This window comes from Morone saxatilis, unplaced genomic scaffold, assembly GCF_004916995.1.
Source record: "Morone saxatilis isolate NCDOM2014 unplaced genomic scaffold, NCSU_SB_2.0 Contig5, whole genome shotgun sequence".
NCBI lineage: Eukaryota > Metazoa > Chordata > Actinopteri > Moronidae > Morone > Morone saxatilis.
In genome coordinates this window covers 310964-316392 of record NW_023340095.1, presented here as the reverse complement: position 1 = coordinate 316392, position 5429 = coordinate 310964, and the positions used below count along the sequence as shown (strand labels likewise).

Sequence of the window (5429 nt, the reverse complement as noted above, 5' to 3'; positions counted from 1 at the left end):
CTTTTGTCCAAAAAAAACAAACAACATTTTTTTCACAGCACCCCCTGTTCAAAATTACTTCCAGCGGCCCTGTGCTCGTCTATACATGGTGGCCACAATTCACTAATTAACATGCACATGGAAGGTACACTGAAGCAGAGCTCAAGCACGTTGACTGTATACTTAAAGCCTGTATACTCTACAACCTATTATGGTCACATATCTGTAGTGATAAATATTTTAATAGCGTTAGTTATTGCTTTGGCACAGTCCTAATCTGCAGCGAAAGGCTGCCTGAACACTGGGAAGATGGCCCTGCCTTCCAGTCTGTTATTTGTCTCATTCAACTAATCAACATATTCAAGTGATGCTGTCGTAAATGACTTAGCATGTTTTAAGTGTTTCCACAGACATGCTCGACTTCATTTGAACAATGTTCAACTACAGTTTGACACCAATCTTTGTCCATTTTCACTAGCTTATGCTCCCATATAGTGGATCAAAATGGCTAGGGAGGATCGTCCAGGTCGAGTCGTTCATTTGTGTTTGCCATTCGGATAGCAGCAACACTACAAAAAACTTTAACATATAGGAAAAATGGGAGAAACCTAGTGAGAGGCCATTCAGACAGATTGCCAATGACTGAAGAATGAAGGTGCAGTTGACATTAAAATATATATTGTTCAACAATTTGAAATCCTATTTTGCATGACAAATAGTGAATAGGATTTGTACAGCATTCTTGGAATTCTTTTCTTTTCTTTTTTTTGTGTGAGTAACACAACAAAGTAAACTGACAAACAAACAAATCCAATGAAAATAGTCAAAACAAACAATAACAATAGTCAAAACAAAAGTAATAATGTGAACCCACATGTCCGAAAAGGAGTAGGATTTAAACCTACCCCTTCTCCACTACTCAATTAACAATCTTTCTCCCCAACATACGTATTTACATAAAAGAAAAAAAACTAGAAAATAAATAGATCAAATAAACAAATACATAAATAATTTATGAAAACACCCGATTGTTAAAGCCCTTCTTCCTCCCTGTACCTCGTGAAAACCATGTGTTTGTACCGCTTTTTAAACTGGATCATGCTTGGACATTGCTTGAGCTCCACACCCAGTCTGTTCCATTCATGGGAGAGGATGTTCGAAATGACAAGCTCATACATAAAATACATACGTAAAAAAACTGCAGCATATTTAATTGTCATTGCATTGTTTGAACTGAAGATACTCTTCACTGTTTCCGTTACAAATAGTAAAGAGGATTTGCACAGCATGGACACAAATTCTTACATTAAATACCGATCAGAACATTTACATCTCTGATTTATTACAAAATAAATGACGATATATTAGCATCACTAACGTCACTATTACTCTAACATCACTTTTAATACACAAGATTGCATTGGTTTGACAGAACAACCTCTTCAGATGTATAGAGATTTCTTTCATTTTTAGTCCATATATAATTGGATTAAAGAGAGGATGATACAAAACAGCTTGTAAAGTCATTATTAAACGTACTATTTTTGGAAAATCAGATCCCAGTCGAGCTATAATGATATCATATGAACACAAACAGGAAAAGCTGATTAAAACCAACAGGTGGGGTAAACAGGTCTGTGCAGCTTTTTTTCTGACATTTCTACAACTTTGATAACATATTACAAGTATCCTGGTGTATGTGAAAAGTATGAAGAGCAAAGGGAAAATCCCAATGTTTAGCAGAGCAATAACACCAAATATAGATATTGCTTTTGAAGTCACACACTGGAGACTGTAAATTGAATTGTTACAAAAAATTCCTTTTAAAGTGAAATTACACAGTTTCATATCAGCACTCAGTATTGCTGGGACTGCAGTCTGACAAGCAGGCACAAGCCAAGCTAAAGCCAGGAAAATACTCACTGTAGTTTTTGTCATGATAGTTGGATATTGCAGAGGTTTACATATAGACACATACCTGTCATAGGCCATGGCTGCCAACAGTAAGAACTCTGAACCACTTAAAGAGTAAAATATAAAAAACTGGAAGAGACAGGCTGAATATGATATCATCTGTTTTTTGGATAAAAAGTCAATTAACAACTTTGGGTACATAGCAGTGCTGAAAACAACAGAATTCAGGAGCAAAGCTGCAATGAAAATGTACAGTAGGTCATGGAGGTTGTTGTGCCTCCAGATAAGGCCAAATGGTGAAACTACAGCAGATTTACTTAGAATATATACTGTACTAACCAAAAAAAAAAAAAAAATTAAAAAGGAAAATAAAAAATATTTCTTTTATTTGTTCCACTTCCAGTGTTCCATCAAGAGTTATAATGTTACACGTTAAATTCTCATCCATTAAAGCTTTCTAAAATAAATAATCAGTATAAACAACGCTAGATTGCATGCACAGCATACATCATTCGGATGAATTTAAATAATCTCACTCATGATAAACTAACATCTGTCTGTACTGGAAAGTCTTATTATTCAAAGGTACTGACTTTGAAATGCACCTCATTCTTAGAAAAATTAACTATAAGATCTGTGTAAAGTTTTTATTAGATTGCTTTCACCCTTCCACAGGATCTCATTATACTTTCCACTAAATAGATTCTATATATGTATAAGAAACTTCATGAGTCACAGCAATTCGTTTGACTTCTTTTGTTGTGTGTTAACAGTACTGTTCAACTGTAGGTACCACTGGGACTTTGTTCATTATGTTTGCTTGAACTGAACTTTTACTGTGAAATGTATCTCATTAACTTTACCTACCAGTTGCACCTCTCTTCCAATCACTGGCTGTGAGTGCAGCTAATCTTAGAGAAAGATAATCATGGCATCACCATGAATTGCCAAAGAATCCCTGCCTTCCCTGTTAGAACTTATTAAAGCATTTGACCTTTTGGGTTACACTTTAAACTGTGGGAAACATTAATTCATGCCTCTAACTGCAAATTTGAGTTCAAATTTTCTCAAAAACTAGCCCTTTTGGCGTACCCTAGTAACTCACCTTGTAGAGGTGGTGCCCCATGTACCAAGGCTTGGTCTTTGCTGCAACGGTCTTGGGTTCGAGTCCGACCTTTGACTGGCTCATCATCTACTTTCTCTCACCTGCTTTCCTACCTGTCCTGTGAAAAAAGGCAATAATCTGTCCCCCAAATAAACTGGTCCTTTCACATTCTACAGATAAAACCCTTTTCTAAGTGTACTTTTAAGTACATAACTGTGATATATCACTAGACCCATATACTGCCTATCAACCTTATGCCACAAACAAATTCATTTATTCATTCAACATCTATGGTTCGTCTCAGATCCCCAAAATGTTTGTTGCATGTCAGCCGACGCAGCGCAACTTCTTCACTCGATGATTCCTGTGTTCAAACATGTGGATAATGACAGTGTAACGGTACACAAAATTCAGGATTTACTAATCCTCGGTTTTGGGGTCATGGTTCGGTACGGCAGGGACAACAAAGAAAATGCACAAAACATTTGTCAATTATTTAAAAAAAAATGTAAACTTTATTTATTTGTTTAGTACATAAACATCTTTTAATTAAGCAGATATGTTTCACATACAAAAATGAAAATTTCAACAGTGGCTCATTGGCCTAGTTCTTACTGTAACACTTAACACACTCAAATACTGCCATATTATCAGTAAGCAAAAGAAATAACACAAATGTTAGCTAGGGCTGCCGCTTTTTATTGTAAATTTAAAAATGTGTTCAATTGCGGTTCATTTTTAAAGGGTTTGGATTTACAATTTAGCATCTATAAGCTATTTGAAGTACTCTGCCTTATGATCCTGCAGAGGGCACTCAACTATCTATGGCATGCCCTGTTGACCTGTCAGTAAACTAAGCTGGTAATGTCATGTTGTTTACTACGAAAATGGAAGATACAAGCGAGGAAAGCATGGAGCAAAGCCATCCTGAGCAGACGATGGTGACACCAAAGCATCTGAGCAGCTTCTGTCGACTTCAGCTGTCTAACTCTACAACAACCACAAATCTGTACACTGTCTTGCTAACGTTAGCTTGGTACTGTAGTGAGGCAGCCGGCATCGTCTGACTGCTACTATTGAGAACATTTAGCTTGAGCAGGCCGCTCACCAGGGGCTTGTAAAAATGCCAACACCAATATGAAAGCAAGATCTATAGGCAAGGATGTGCTGATATGCGGCCTATTGGTGTGGTAAGAGAGTATATGTCTTATCCTTTAGTGTCTGTTGTGTGTCATTCAAAATTAGTTTAAAGGTGATTTTTGGGATAAGTGACAGCCCTAATATCAGGAATGCTCCTTTGTAAGACTTCTTTATACACAGAAGCACAACTGACTGACGGACATGCACATGTAAACTGACAGCCTAAGTATGGTTGCATCTGTGATAGACACAGCTACAGCTGGTAGACAACTGGTGCAATGCCAAAACTTTCTCTAGAATGAGTAGTATACATTAATAGACTATTCTTTGGGGTTTCCTTTTTAATAAACTTTGTTTATTAAGTTTTTTATTGAAAGTGCTTGTCAGTGATTGTGTCATGTTATAGTGCTGCAGCCTTTAATCAATAGTGTCAGCTGAAGAGTGACAGAGAGAGGGGATGACATGCAGCAAAGGAAAACAGGTCGGATTAAAACCCGGGCTGTTGCAACAAGGTCTCAGACTTGGTACATGAAGCGCCAGCTCTACTAGGTGTGATATCTGGGCGCCCCCATATTTCACGTATTACAGTAAACATAATAACCTCACTCTTCAGTAAGTAAATACATTTAAAACAAAAGTTATAACAACAAGTAAGAAAGAACAAATTTGATCTTATTCAGGGATAGCTGAGAAAGTAATTGAATGATGTCAATGGGCTTCATATGCCTGCATTAACAACAGTCTCAAACCCAGCCCAGCCTGTTTCAGAAGATAAGGTAAAAAACTAAAATCTTAACATGTAAGAAAAATGGGAGAAACTTTGGGAGAAAATGAACTCAATGGGATTCATATTACTTATAACTTTTCATTAACACAATTACTCTAACATCACTTTTAATACACAAGATAGCATTGGTTTGACAGAACAACCTCTTCAGGTGTTTAGAGATTTCTTTCATTTTTAGTCCATATATAATTGGATTGAACAGAGGATGATACAAAACTGCTTGTAAAGTCATTATTAAACGTACTATTTTTGGAAAATCAGATACCAGTCGAACTATAATAACATCATATGAACACAAACAGGAATAGCTGATTAAAACCAACAGGTGGGGCAAACAGGTCTGTGCAGCTTTTTTTCTGACATTTCCACAACTTCGATAACATATTACAAGTATCCTGGTATATGTGAAAAGTATGAAGAGCAAAGGCAAAATTCCAAGGTTTAGCAGACCAAAAAAACCAAAAATATATATTGCTTTTGAAGTCACACAGTGGAGACTGTAAA

At 36.4% G+C, this 5429-nt stretch overlaps 1 pseudogene; it reads right to left on the bottom strand.

Annotated features, from left to right (window-relative positions):
* Positions 1-3082, bottom strand: part of LOC118339055 — a 3669-nt pseudogene extending 587 nt beyond the window's left edge.
* Between the last annotated feature and the right edge of the window lie 2347 nt (positions 3083-5429).